The 15,844-nt window shown below is 32.6% G+C and overlaps 1 protein-coding gene across 1 annotated transcript in view; it reads left to right on the top strand.

Annotated features, from left to right (window-relative positions):
- The first annotated feature begins 2,442 nt into the window (after window positions 1–2,442).
- LOC120412361 (gamma-aminobutyric acid receptor alpha-like) overlaps window positions 2,443–15,844 on the top strand; it is an 85,701-nt gene continuing 72,299 nt past the window's right edge. Inside the window, exon 1 of the mRNA XM_039572785.2 lies at window positions 2,443–2,677. The gene's annotated coding sequence lies outside the window, so the exon portion shown is untranslated. The remainder of the gene's footprint in view (window positions 2,678–15,844) is intronic.

Raw genomic sequence — 15,844 nt, 5'->3', positions numbered from 1 at the left:
AACCAAGGGCTGATTTTCTGAAACCAAAAAGTCATCACATTATAAAGATGAATGAGGTAAATTTAAAGTGGGAGGATCAAGTGAAATATCTTGGACTTGCTTTTGACAAAAACCTTACTTACAAGGATCACATTGAAAGTATCCAGGTTAAATGTAACAAATATATTAAATGTTTGTATCCACTTATAAACAGGAATTCTAGACTTTGTCTCAAGAATAAACTGTTAATTTATAAACAAATTTTCAGACCTGCCATGCTTTATGCTGTGCCGATCTGGACAAGCTGTTGCTTAACCAGGAAGAAAAAACTTCAGAGGATTCAGAACAAAATTCTGAAAATGATTCTGAAACTTCCTCCCTGGTTCAGCACCAGTGAACTTCATCAATTAGCCGAAGTTGACACTTTGGATGTTATGTCCAATAAGATAATTGATGCATTTCGACAAAAATCATTGCAGTCTTCAGCTGTATTGATCCGCTCTTTATATAGTTTATAAGTTAGTTTTAAGGTATCCCTTTTCCCTTTTGTACATGTAGGACCTCCTACATTTGAAATCACTGAATAGCGAAAGCTACAATATTTCATGAATAAATGAAAATTGCTAGTATTTAAAATTGAGGTGAAAAGTCATCGATTGTGATTGGACACTCAATAATATTTTAACTGAATGAATGTACATGGAAGAAAAAATGTGAATAAATATAAATTAAAAAAAAAAAAAAAATGTATTCCAGCTTTCATAAAGTGTGAAAGTGAGCAAGCAACTCTCCATTGTTGATATATCTGAAAATGTTGATTTAATAGCGGAAAACGGTGAAAGTGATGTGAATTGGTCGAACCGCTGTGAGTGATTAAAATGGGTATATTTCCCCTATTTGAGACATTTTGCTTCGAGTGTAAAATATTAAATCAGGGTTTTTTCAGAAAAGTTTGAAACAAATAAAAAAATGTGCCTTTGTTGTTATAAGGCAGGACAAGAAAGAACATTCGTTTAATACGGTTTTGCATTTCTTGAAATTATATTCCTGAATTAATTTATGTTTATCATTCTTAAACATTTTGTTTATTTCATTCAAAAATAGGCTAATAAAATGCTATTTTTGAAGTTTTATTCAAAAGCAGCTTTTAAATGCAGCAGCGGTATTTAACCTTAAAAAATATTGCTCAGAAATCTTTTTACGAAAAAAATGTTTACACTATTTGAAATAAAATGGTTTCATGATAAAAACTGTACAATCGTTTTCATTTGAAGAATTAGAAAACATCTCTTTTATTTAAATTTAAATTTAAATGCTTATAAACATCGCAATGTTTATGTTCAACTCATTCAAATAACCCTCAAGCATTCCATAAAACCAAACTACAGCCGAACACCGGCCCGACCAGCCACGTGTTACCACAACAACAAACGCCCGAAGTTAGACTTCGGCTGGCACGTTCGGCAACCGGCTTCGGTGCTTGCTCCACGTGGTTGCGCGCGCACCCCTTCAATTCAGCAACTTTTGGCGCCAAAACTGTCCGGCACGTGTTGTAGTTGCTGAATTTCCTCCCCCCTGTGTGGCGTGGTGTTTCTGGAGTGGTTGGAAAAAGCTCGTTTATACATTCCATTCATGGGTTCGCACACTTTTCCTCCCTTCGTCACTTGCTCGAGGGGTGTTCTCTGGAAAATTTGAAATTAGATCTTGAAGTTTTTATTTAAATTTTGTTTCAGTTTGGGTGACAAATTTAATTTATGACATAATTTTAAACTGCTTTAATTTTTATTACATATTGCCAACTTTTCATTTCTTGCTAAACACTTTAGTTAACATTTGAAAGACATTATTTCAGTTAAGAATCTAGAATAATTTAAAATAATAATTTACAACCAAGAACACAATCTGAATTTTCCCAGAGAATTGCTCCAGCTGATTCTGGGTGCCTCCACTCTGGATGCTGCTGACTGGATTGGTTGGCAGTGCAGCAGCAGCAGCAGCAGTGGTGCTTCAGAGTGATGTTCCGTGGAAAGCGTTCTTCAGTTGCTGTTGTGATTTGCTCGCGGTCGAACGCGGTTTTCTGGCGGGAGCGCAGCTATCCGGTGGACTTTTCCCTACTTTTTGATGGACTTTAATCTTTTCATTATTTTTTTTGCTGCTTAACTTTGTGATGGAAAAATGAGAAGGAAGCTCATGATGACAAGGTGTGCAGCAGCTGCTTTTGATGCGTGCGGTGTCCCTTTCGTTTAAGTTTGTCGAAAAAGGAAGTGGAAATTTAATTTTGCAAAAATTAACCGAAGAAAGTTGGCCGCTTATTGTGTTCAGTGTTTTTTCGCGTGTAAGAAAACCCCCGCTGGCCAACCAACTCTTTTGAAGAAGGAAGCATTTTTGTAAAATGGTTTGTGCTTAAGAAAAGTGAGTCGCATTTAAATTGCGTTTTTTCGAGGATGTGAAAATGAGATGGCACAATAACAAACTGAAAAACATACTATTATGACCAGAAGATAGTTCAGTGAAGAATTTTGTTGTTGCCGGAAAAGTTCAGCTTCTAAATATTAGTGTTTTATCCGAAAATTAACGGTTGAAGGCGTTTGTCGTTACGATGGATGGTGGCAGTGCCGACGGAAAATGTGCTTTCTGTGAAAACTTGAAAAGTGAAAGCAAGCAAAGACGAAGCGGAAGCCGGAATTAAATTTCAAAGGTATTTTGGCAGTCGATTGAAAGTGCAATTGAGGAATTTGTTAGTCGTTTTCAATTGGAAATAAGAGTTTACTTATTTTGATGACAATTTTATTTGTAGTCGTTGTTCTACTGTAATTTTTTATTTGAAACGAATTTTTAGCAAATAATATTTTTTTTTGTAATTTATTGTGCTTTGACTAGCAAACGGTAAAAAAAACAATATTTGATGCATGCCAACTATCAAGGCAAGTTCATCGACATAAGAAATATTAGTTACTGGAATTCAGGATAAAGTCAGAAAATTCAAAAGTTTTGGAGAAGCAAATGATGAAATCTAAAAAAATGTGTTAAATCAAATGTTTTAAATACAATTTCTGAACCTTAAAATTTGTTTCAAAATCATTTGTTAGCAGGTAACTTAAGTACGGTAATTATTTTTTGCTGAAATTTTTAAAATATTTGCAGTGATTAGATTAATATATTTTTAATTTTTTCATGGTTCTGCGTCTTGATTTTTTTCTATTCTATGCAGCAAATTATTAAGTGGTTTTAAAGTTCCGTTCACTGGGGCAGTTCAAAAATACAGTCTGAAGTGGAATTTCTCGGCACATAATACCCGAGAACAAAGAATTCCCAAATCCCGGGATTTTGTATATTTTTTCTTGATTTTCCCAAAATTGAAAAAAAATAGTTATTGGTTCGGAAATTATGATTAGGTTGTGAAAATAGGATAACAGTGCAATATCAAGTTGAAATTTCATAGCATTGAAAATTTTAATGGAAATATTTAGGCATTAATAGGCTTTACTAAGGATTGTTTTAAATCTACACAGTAAAAAAAAATCATGGTAATATTACATCTGGGAAGGGGTACATTATTTATGTCAGAAAAATGTGTAATTTTACCTCTGAAATTGTGTATTTTTACCACTTTTCTGATGCATTGTCACTTTTTCAGTCTAAATTGATGTAAAATTACATTATAAAAGAGATAATATTCAACCTTCCAAAATTAAATCTTCCAAATTTACAAAATTTTTTACTGTGTATGTTATTTAATATATTTTTGAAAGATTTGGTTCTGTATTAACTTACAGTTAGTGGTTTTTTAGTTCCAAATATTTTCTAATTTTATATTTTTTCAAATGTTGCTAGAACATTGGAAAAAAATATTATTAAGCTTATCTGATAAATAAGTTTCTTTAATGATTTCATATGAGTCATATAAATATTCGCAATAGAAAATATTTATAAGAAACTTTATTTGAATCACATTGGATAAAGAATTGTGGTTTATTAAAAATCAAAAGCACAACAAAGTACATACCAATTTCTCATTATTAATCTGTTTGCTGCCTTAAAAATTACTTTTCGAAAGAAAACATTTAGAAGTTATTGTATAAAATATTTTGAGAGAATTTCAAGCTTGCTCAAAACTTCTACATGTGAAAATTCAGTTTTTTTTCACACGGAAAATAATACCCTTTTATAAAAATTTTGAGCGAAGTTGATTTAATACGATTTTATAATGGATTTTTGACGTTTAAAAAACTCGATTTAAAAAAAACTTTAGAAAGAAAATTAGGTCAAAAGTTCTCTTCTAAAACACATTTTTTTTAGTAAAGGTTGTTTTAATTATTTGTTTCCACTAGTAAAAAGTAAGAAGAGTGAATTTTCGTGAGACAATTTGTTTTCAAGAAATCATCTATCTTTCAAAGAAAATATCTATCTATCTAGCTTTTTACAGAACTGACCATCGAAACTTCATCAATATCAAAATATGTTAAAACGAACTCAAAAATGTAACTTAAAAATTGCAGGTTTATATATTTTGAGGTATTTCAAGTTGATTTGATATTTCAAGCATTCCGATAATTTCAAGACATATTTGAAACGTAAACCATAAAAAAAGATCTTTTTCATTATACAGAACATTATAATTTACATTATCAGGAATTTTTTTAATGTTACATGACATTCAAGCAAAATTTATGTAAGATTTTAACATTTAGTTTATTTGGCCGTAAAATAGTTCAAATAATTTTGAAATTATATTTTTTTTAATCTTCTGTAATAAGATTTGATTTGTCTCAAGATTTCACACTGACAAGGAAATGTGAAAAAATCATAACAATAATTTTAGTACACATTTTTTTACATAAAGTTAAGGGGATTTTTTGCGAGTTGTTTTCCTGTTCATCGATTACTCCTACAACAAACTGCAATTGTATCAAAATAGAAGTATTATAAACAACAATCCTTCAAAACTCTGTATAGCTCTTACAAAAATAATTGTTTGATGATAAACTTAAGAAAAAAACAAATTGAATTGATATTTTTAGACAAATAAAACCACGTGTTAGCAAAATAAAGCAAAACATTAACAAAATGTGAATTAAAAATATCAAATATTTCTATCAAATGACAAAGTGACTAAAAGCTTGCAATTGATGTCGATTCAACGAAATTCATCACCTAATTAAATTTCCATTTTGATCCTTTCCACCTAAATCACTCACTCTAGTCCTTCTAAACCTAATTGAAGCCAAGCTTTCCCCGCTCCTCCAATCATAAACCCAATAAAAAGCCTCACTCATGCTGAGCTTCCCCAAATACCACCCCCTCGCCCTCTCCACTTAAACACAATGACAAAGATCCTCCGGGATGAAACAATAAAAATCATAATTCTGTTATCGCATCAATTTTCCACCGGTTCGCTTTCCCACCCATCACACCCTCTTTTCACCACCAGCAGTATCTCAATATCGAATGATGTAATTTAATTTACCACGGTGAAGAAGAGCCGGGAATCCCACTTCCCACCCCTTCCACCGACCGTTTCGCCCCTCACCATAATGGGTTTTTATGGCTGCGGTGATTTTTCCCATCTTTTATTTTAAATTTCCTCCCTTTCGCCCGGGTAGGCAAAGCGGGGTGTAAGATTTGTTTCAGGATATTTTCCTGTGTCGTGTTGTTGTCACCGGGGGTGGTTTTTTTCTTCTGGCTATTTTACGGAACGTCACGATTGGGGCATTTTTCAAGTTCAGAATTGTGGGGAAATAAAAGGATTTGAAATTTAAAAAAAAATATTTTCTGGGGAATGATTTTTATGATTGAAATATTTTTTTGAAATTAAATTGCATCACTCAAATATGAAGTTAAACCGTATTATTATTATTATAATTAATTTTTAATTCTGCTGAAAATTTCAATAGATTTGGTAGAAATTTAACCTAGTTTTCTGATGCTATATTGCAATTCTCTGTGAAATTGGCAGATTTCGACTATTTTTACTTTTTGTATTTTTTAATTTGGCTCATAGGTTACTATGACCAAAAAAAAAACATTTTGAATCATTAGTCTCTATACAATTTTGGCAGCTTTTAATTCAAAGATGGTATGTAAATATTCAAAAATCAGCAACTTTTGAAGGAATATTCTGATCGCTTTGGTGTCTTCGGCAAAGTGGTAGGTATTGATAAGAACTTTTAAAAAATAGGTAGGCGGAAAAAAAGGCCGATTTTTTTTCTTTTTTAACAAAAATTCAATTTTCTAAAGTCCTAAAGATATAGCCACTAAATATAAAACGGAAAAGTTCTCGTTTTTCGACTTCCTAAAAAAGTGTCCATGATTGCCAATTTCTATAAATATTTTGTTCGAAAAGTTCAGAAAATTTCCAATAAAATTGCCTTAGAGACATCTTATCTTCTATGTACCTCTGGTTGCTGAAATACAGCAAATAAAAGAAAAAGAAATAGGAAATTTTAAATTTTTTAACTCTCCTCCAAACATCCCAAATTTTTAATGCCAAAACTCCAATCCAATTTTCAATGTTGAAAACATTATGATCTTTCCGAAAAAAATGGAATCATGGCTTACATTTCAAAAGTGCCAAACATTCAATATTACGCCCATTAGAAATGTTAGTCTTGATTCCAAAATTTTGACACTTTCAAAGCAATTTTGCGCTTTCAAAGCTAATGATTAAAACTCAAAAAATCGAAAGAGTGACTGGAAAATTGTGAAAAACAGCAAATAGGCAAAATGATAATCATGATTGGAGGATGTAGGGTAGGCCTTAAACTACAATTAAAAAAATAAACAAGATGAATGCAAATAAAAATACTTAGAATGTATAATAAAACAAGCAAATGAAACTTTTTTATTGAATAAATTAGCTCAAAATAACCATCCGAAATGAAAAAAAATTAAACAAATACAAACAAATTTGGTCAGTAGAGGGTTAACCAAAAAACTATAGCTTTAAAACTGTATCCTCCAACAAAAAAATCCTATTCGACTACTTCGGGCATGTGAATTTTCATCAGTTTCTGATAAATTTTCATCAGGTTCAAATTTTTACACATTTTTTGAGTAATATTACTAAAAAAAGAGGTAATATTCAACATTCCGAAATTCAGTAGGGCAAACAAAAATATTATGAATAAAAACTATTTTTTGTTTTTAAAAGAGCGATCATAATGTAAAATCTCAAAACATCATTCATTAACCCTTTCAGGCCTGAATTAAAAACAAAATTGAGTTAATGTTGGGTAATTTAGACCATGAGCAATTCTCTACCAAAACCGGAAATGGATTTTATTTGTATTTTTTGATTTGGCTCAAACTTTGTGGGGGCCTTCCCTATGACCAAAGAAGCCATTTTGCATCATTAGTTTGTCCATATAAATTTCCATACAAATTTGGCAGCTGTTCATACAAAAATGGTACGTAAATATTCGAAAATCTGTAACTTTTGAAGGAATTTTTTGATCAATTTGGTGTCTTCGGCAAAGTTATAGGTATTGTTGAGGACTATTTAGAAAAAAATAGGTACACGGAAAAAAAAATTTCCCGATTTTTTTATTAACTTTTTTTTCACAAAAACTCAAATTCCCAAAATACGTATTTTTTGATTTTCGAGATTTTTTGATATGTTTTAGGGGACAAAAATCCGCAACTTTTGAGCTATAGAGAAACATGGTCAAAAAATCTGCCGCCGAGTTATGATTTTTTGAAAAACTGGTGATTTTTGGAAAAAATCGAAATTTCATACATACAATTTTTTTGACCTCATTTTTTTATGCAAAATTGAATTTGCAATCGAAAATTACTTTACAGATTTTTTGATAAAGGGCCCCGTTTTCAAGATATAGCCACCGAAAGTTTGATTTCAGCGAAATATTTGCAGTTTTGCGATTTTTAAAAATAGTGACCATGAGTGACCATTTCTAAAAATATTTTTTTTGAAAAGTTCAGAAAATTTGCTATAAAATTGTCTAAGAGACATTGAAGATTGGACCTCTGGTTGTTGAGATACAGCGGCTTAAAGAAAAAGAAACACGAAAATTGAAGTTTTCTAAGTCTCACCCAAACAGCCCACCATTTTCTAATGACGATATCTCAGCAATTAATGGTTCAATTTTCAATGTTAATACATGAAACATTCGTGAAATTTTCCGATCTCTTCGAAAAAAATATTTTGAAAAAAATTAAATCAAGTCTAACATTTTAAATGGGCATAATATTCAATGTTTGGCCCTTTTAAAATGTTAGTCTTGATTTAATTTTTTTCAAAATATTTTTTTCGAAAAGATCGGAAAATTTCACGAATGTTTCATGTATCAACATTGAAAATTGAACCATTAATTGCTGAGATATCGTCATTAGAAAATGGTGGGCTGTTTGGGTGAGACTTAGAAAACTTCAATTTTCGTGTTTCTTTTTCTTTAAGCCGCTGTATCTCAACAACCAGAGGTCCAATCTTCAATGTCTCTTAGACAATTTTATAGCAAATTTTCTGAACTTTTCAAAAAAAATATTTTCAGAAATGGTCACTCATGGTCACTATTTTTAAAAATCGAAAAACTGCAAATATTTCGCTGAAATCAAACTTTCGGTGGCTATAACTTGAAAACGGGGCCCTTTATCAAAAAATCTGTAAAGTAATTTTCGATTGCAAATTCAATTTTGCATAAAAAAATGAGGTCAAAAAAATTTTATGTATGAAATTTATATTTTTCCAAAAATTACCAGTTTTTCAAAAAATCATAACTCGGCGGCAGATTTTTTGACCATGTTTCTCTATAGCTCAAAAGTTGCGGATTTTTGTCCCCTAAAACATATCAAAAAATCTCGAAAATCAAAAAATACGTATTTTGGGAATTTGAGTTTTTGTGAAAAAAAAGTTAATAAAAAAATCGGGAAATTTTTTTTTCCGTGTACCTATTTTTTTCTAAATAGTCCTTAACAATACCTACAACTTTGCCGAAGACACCAAATTGATCAAAAAATTCCTTCAAAAGTTACGGATTTTCGAATATTTACGTACCATTTTTGTATGAACAGCTGCCAAATTTGTATGGAAATTTATATGGACAAACTAATGATGCAAAATGGCTTCTTTGGTCATGGGGAAGGCCCCCACAAAGTTTGAGCCAAATAAAAAAATACAAAAAATAAAAATGGTCGAAATCGGCCGGTTTTGTAGAGAATTGCTCCCATACGGAATTTTTTGAGACTATACGAAAATTATAGGCTAGTTTAAGATAAATTGATTTTTGGGTCATATATGACATATCAGGCCTGAAAGGGTTAAATTGCCACCCTGTCATTTAACCAAAGTATATTTAATGGATCAAAAGTGCCGAGAACACACTTTTCCACACGGACAATTTCCCTCAGACCTTCGCCGTAAATTGAATCCTTTTGAGAACAATCAACGGCACCATCCTTCCCGAAAACAAAAAAAAAAAACAATATAAAAAGAAACCGGATATGATCGAGGGGCTTCGCGTCTTATCGCAGATTGAAATTTTATAGCAAAAATTTGATTTAGGTTCCCCGATAATGGAAACCAAAAAGGGGGAGGTTGCCGATTTTTCCTCCCTTTTCACCAGACGCAGGAAGTTGTACGTACGAAACAATCGATTTTATGCCTTTGTTAATTTTGTCGCAGTTTCCTGGCTGTTGTTGAAAAGTGATGGGGTAACCGAGCTTTTAATAGCTGTCAATCGTAATTTTTCGCACGCAATCAGCGTCTCTCTGAGTGGAAAAGAGGGAAGGCGGGTTGGGGTTTTGATAAGGATCGTGATTACTCGGCGGAATGCGAAACAGATTGTGTGACTGGAAATTTGAGTTGGTTGAAGTTGGGCTGATGGTTCATTTGGCAAATGGGAGAATTCTTTAATTTGTTGAATAATCCTTTTTTCACATTTTTAAGAGTTTTAAAGCTTCACAGTTCTCTATCAACCACAATAGTGAGATCATCTATCTTGAAGACAAATCGTCCAACAACAAATATTATTCCTAGAGACTTCACCCCAAACATTTATCCACATCTTCCCCAAATCCCTCGAAATCGCTAAGACAAACCGAACCACGAGGTGTTGGCTGGCAAAGTCCCAAGAACTGGATCCACCAACCCCGTTTCGCGATGGCAGGAAGCACGAAAAAAAATTATGACAAACCGCCAGCGGCCATCAAACCAAACAAGGACCCCGTCCGTCAGCGAAGGACCATGCAAAAAGTCTCGAAAAGCGATTTATATTCACTCTGCCCTCGGTTAAAAGAAAAGCAGAAACTTCTCCTCTCTCTCCCCCAAATGAGGTGACGAAAGGCAAACATCCTTCCTTCCGCGGTGGTCCAACAATCCGTGAAATGAAAAATGTTCGGCGAAAAAATTGAGCAAGCATAAATTGATGGAGATGATCCGGACAAGTGGGGCGGGTTTCGTCAAAGTCCTTTATTATTTATTCATTTATCAGCTGCTCAGCTTGAAAGAGGGGACTCGAGACATTCCGTGATCGGAGATTAGCGCGACGGTAAATCTCGACTAATGCCAAATTTATCACACCGCCAAGCGAGGAAAAGTTTTGCATACACTTCAGGACCTCCCGGACAAAGAAAACTCGACCAAAGGACGGCGAACATCGAAGGATATTATCAGCCATGGGGAAAGCTGGGATCGCCGGAAGGCGATTTGTCGTCCATCATCGTGTGGAAAAAGTCCTGCTGGATTTAGAACGTCTTCATCTTCCCCTTTGTCAACCTTGGGCCAATAACCGCAGGGTTGAGGAAGTAAATGAGTCGAGAATGGCTGCATTATGGGAAAAAGGTTGATTGCAGTTAGTCCAGAATGAAGGAAAGTTGCTATTCATATCTTTATTAAATTTATGTTGGAGTCATTCAAAATGACTATTCATTGTTTTTTTATTCGAAAAAACTTTGAAACATTGTTTCAGAAAAAATGGTACACGGGAAAAATACCCGAATATTGTGTTCACTTTAAATTGAATTCCAAAAAAAAAATATTTTTAATTTTATTTTTTTTTTATGTGTTTTAGGGTACTAAATATTGAGATACAGAACTAAAATGCTGTGAAAAATAGTTTTTCTTAGTGTCATCTTTTCTGCTTGCGATACCTCGGAAACGATTGGTTCGATTTTCAATGTAAAAAAGTGAACATTTTGTGAAATTTTAAAATATCAATGTTTATCATTTTAATCTAGCTTTTTAACCCTCTACTGCCCAAATTTTTTTTCGAAAATATTTATTTTTCCCGTGTTTAGGAGCAATTTTGAGCAACTTTTGTTCTATGAAAAACTTTACTTCTCTCGTTTTATGTATCGTTTTTAGTATTTTAATTTGCATTTATCTTGTTTAGTTTATGATTGTTTTTGGTAGTATTTGGCCTACTCTACCACCTAATATAATTACATTTTGCCAATCGAATTTATTCACGTTTTTACAGTCACTTTTTAATTTTTTTTCAATATTCTCACATTTTCTGCTATAGAATTATCATGATTTATATTGTAAAAAAATGCGTAGAGGAATAGTCTGCGACACTAGAAAAATTACTGCATACTTCTTTTTACTCAAAATATGTTGGTGTTAGTAAAAAACACAGCCAAAGTTGACCCCTAAAAAAATTAAATTTTTAAATACATTGGCAAAGTCACATCAAAACAGTTAAACTTCCAACACTGAAATTTTCTAAAAAATTTTAAGAGTTCTTCTTTCCAATGCTATTTAAAGATCAAAAATCGGTTGGAAAATTAATTTTTGGCGATTTTTTAGATCGAAGCCCGTCTAAAGGCGGGGTTAGGTTGTAGAGGGTTAACATTAAAAATCGATCCGATTTTTTTTTAATTTCAAATATTAAAAAAAATCGAAAAAAAACCTTTGCTTAAAACAATTAATTTATCCAAAAATGGGTAAAAAAAGAAAAAAAGTAATTTTCAATGGCAAGTTTGATTTTATAATATTTCAACAATATTTCAGATTTGTTTTTCCAAAAATCAAAATTTTTCAAAAAAAAAATGCTCCGGTACTTGATAATGCACCGCTCTTTACTCAAAAGAAAAATTTGTTTACTTCTATAAAATAAAAAAATCTTAAAAAGTATTTTGGGAGTTTAATGTTAGTATTAAAATTCAAATTTAATTTTTAGCCGTGTAACTTGGCAGAGCCTCTTTGGATAGATGTACGTCTCATATTGCCAATCAAACCAATAGTTTCGGCAGTTGAAAAGTGAGGTGAGAATGACAAAAATCACAATTTTTTTAATGTAAAAGGCTGAACTTTAACGAATCAAATAAGTCCGATCAAATAAGTCTTGAAAGGAAAATTGGTTATTTTTTTTCAGCTTTTCAAAAAAATTAAAAGAGATGCTGTTGGTTCGTAAAACATTTTAAAATTGCAAAAAAACATTTTTTGAAAGAAAAAAATATAAAAATAAAAAAAAACTTAAAGTGGTGAAATTTCCCACAAAATGCTTTAGTATCAAAGCAATATTTCGCATTATAAAAATTATGAAGATATCGTCGCTAACAATTCAAATAGCCATATGTCTTACGCAAAGGCTACGTAATACGTGGCACTTTTTGAATAAAATGAAATTTAATTTTAATTAAAATTTGGTCCTCTAAAATATATTAAACAAAAAAAAAACATTAAAAAAATTATTGCACTCTAAAAAATAACACTGCAAAGTAAGAAAAAACACGAAATTTAAAAATGTTTTTTTTTGTCTGTAATGAAAAAATGATCTTTCTTGGTTATTGCAGATTCGAAAAGTACATTAAATTTATCTTTTACATGTCAAATCTAGGGATTTTTTTTCAAAACTTATTTTCCCTAAAAGAGCCTTCAGCTAGCAAAATCTAAACGTAGAAATATGTACTCTCCCTGCAAAAGCTTATTAATTGATCTCAGGTTCTGAGTGAAAGATTCTCCAAATCTCTGAATTGCAAATGTAACATTCTGGAACGGAACTGCTAAATTCTAAAATAAACACACAAATTGAAAATTGAAAATGACATGTTCCAGAAATTTTTACATTTAAGTAACGGAAAATGGCAGAGTTTTTAAATTTTTTTAAGTGTTTTGTTTTTCTATCTCATTACCATTTCAGGCTGCAAATTATTTTAAAACATGTATTTTTTCGCATGTTCAAAAATTTAAGGGGTCGTACCGCAACTCCGTCGCGAGATATCAAAAAACGGACCTCGGATTCTTGATTAGGTACAAAGTTTCACGCAAACCGAAGAGGGGTCGGGCCAACTGCTGTGTGAGTTGGCGGAGAATGAATATGTTTAGGACCTATTAAAAAAAAACTCTAAACTTCGTGGTTCTGAAATTCTTGAACAAAATTCATGAATTCATGAAGTGACTTTTTTAAATTTTGTGTGGCCTGAAGGAGCAATTATTTTGATAATTTTTAAATCAAACAAAACCTGTGCTTAGGTATTTTTTCAAAATTAGCTGAAGAACACACATGACTGGAGTTATATTTTTCAAAAAGGTCAAATAAACAATTTATTTTTGCTTCTTGGGTGTTTTGGGTGATTCAACGTGGTTTCAAAAACACCCAGAAAGCAAAAAATATAAATTTGTTGTAATTGACCTTTAAAAAAGACTCCAGCTATTTTCCCGGAATCATATTTTTCAAGCAAATACATAAACTTGTTACACAAAATGTTTATCTAATCCTCGCTAGAAAAATTAGTACAATTTTCCCAATTTCCTGATTGTCCTCAATCTCGGCAAACATCACCCACTTCACTGAGAAGTTCATAAATCTTCGTTTAAAATTACACCCTCCCCCCACCCAGCCTCACCTTCCCCCCTCCCAACGACCCAGCTAGCAGCAACTCGTTATCACTTTTCCATTAAATCCCACGTGGTGGCGGTGGCGTGGGGGCCATTCACTCTCACTCGCTAACGATCCCTGGCGCCAGTTTGGCTCCCTCACATGTGATGGATTTCCTGGCCGGTGGTTGGCCTCAGGGTGGTGGAAAACCTTCATCTTTCTTTCGCAAACTAAAAAGCAGAATTAACATACACTGCTGGCTGGCAGGTTAGTGGCTTTCTCGTGCCCGTTCTCAAGATTTTATCTGTTGCTTGTTTCCAAGAGAGACAGATTCTTAAACCGATCTTTTCGAACGAATGGACATCTCGTCACATCCGGAGGGGTGGTCGTTTCGGTCGGAGTGGGGTCGTCTACAGATAACGATATTTATGGGCTCACACTTTGGCCGTGCGAACTTTGCTCCATTTAGTGCAAAATCGTTTGTTCGAAGACTGGCCTTAATGGGGTTTGGGGAATCAAACGGAAACACGAAGAAGGGTCTCAATCGCCTGAAGCAAGCATGACAAATTAGGTTTCGGAATAGATTGACCGTTCAGTGTTACAAGAATCGAGACAAATTCATGCAAATTAAGGCGATTTAAAGTCGACCGTACATCCTGGCTGACGGCAATTCAAAGTGTCCACTACAATTAAACGGATATTTAATTTCCTGAAAGTGAGCTGGATGTAATTAAAAGTTTTTTTCCTGATGCACCACAGATGGCATACCAATGCATGCAAGGCGTAGTGTTGGAGAATTTGCATGCAGTGAAAATGAAAACGAAAATTAAGAGTAACGTTGATTAATCACCGTCCCACCGTCTTTGAAATTATTAGAGAGTGTTGCTTTCATCGTGAAAATCGTTTCGGGATAGTGGAAATGGCTGAAAAACGGTGGGTGGGTAATTGACACTAATTATGTGTATTTCGTTTCGGAGCTGAAAACTGAGCAGTAATTAACGACTCACTGATTTACGGTGAGCGATTTGTTTGAGGACGTAATTTTAATGAGTTTTGGGATTTTGATTAATTGAGGAAAAAATAAAAAGGCATTGCAAGCAAGAACTTGTGACGAGTTTGAAATGCAATAAGATTTTAAAACACTGGTAAATAAAATACAGATAAGTTTGTACAAGTTTTACCAAAAACAAATATTTAAAAGATAAAAAATATCACATTTACGTAAATCGACTTTACATGGAATTTATTGATTTGAATAAAACTTTGTCGTTTCATTCCCTATGTTTAAGGCTTCCAACTGTACAAAATTTTTGCGTACCGTACGGATTTTTGACCCCTTTAGCGGATTTTTGTACGGATTTTTTCATATAATACAGATTTTTAAGGAATTTAATTATGATAATAACAGTCTTATTTAAATTTAATTTCATTTTTTCTTTGGCCAATGTTTTTCTAATAAAGCATTCTTTATTCAATTGTATGTTTGATTTTTAAAGAATAATTTGAGTAGTTTAAACATTGCTACCAGTTATTTTTTTTATAATTCCTAACAAAACATTTTTTTCATAAAATACCAAAGAGCTTTCAGAAGCTTGTTAAATTTTGAATTAACAAATTTTCTCGTATATACACTCAGAGCTATGTTACACTTAATAGCAAACTTGACTGTGCTTGAATTTTAAAACGTTTAAAAATTGGAAAAATAAAGATTGAGTGCTCTAATTACAGTTTATTTTATAAATGTTTTTGAAATGTACAAGTCATAAACATTAAACTGAAATGTTTAGACTGAGGATACCACTCAGTTTAGTATTTTTATGCCAAAATTTCTTTTTTTCTAAATGATTTTTTAACAGTTTTTAAGAGTTAGTAGCCATTTTTTTCAAATGTCTTCCGATTATGATTAAAACTTTAAGCATAAGCATAAGCATAGGTGCCCACCCGCAGTTGCTACTCCGTTATTGACCAGGACCTCCAGAAGTTACATCCACGAGCCGTGGAAGATAAGTGGGAGCTATCTTTCCTCGCTTCGCAACTTCTCAAAGGCCCCTATCATGCTGATCAATACCGGCGCCGGCCACGACCAGTGG

This window comes from Culex pipiens, chromosome 2 (assembly GCF_016801865.2).
Source record: "Culex pipiens pallens isolate TS chromosome 2, TS_CPP_V2, whole genome shotgun sequence".
NCBI lineage: Eukaryota > Metazoa > Arthropoda > Insecta > Diptera > Culicidae > Culex > Culex pipiens.
Note: the sequence above shows the minus strand (reverse complement) of the source record. Positions and strands in the feature narration are given on the sequence as shown.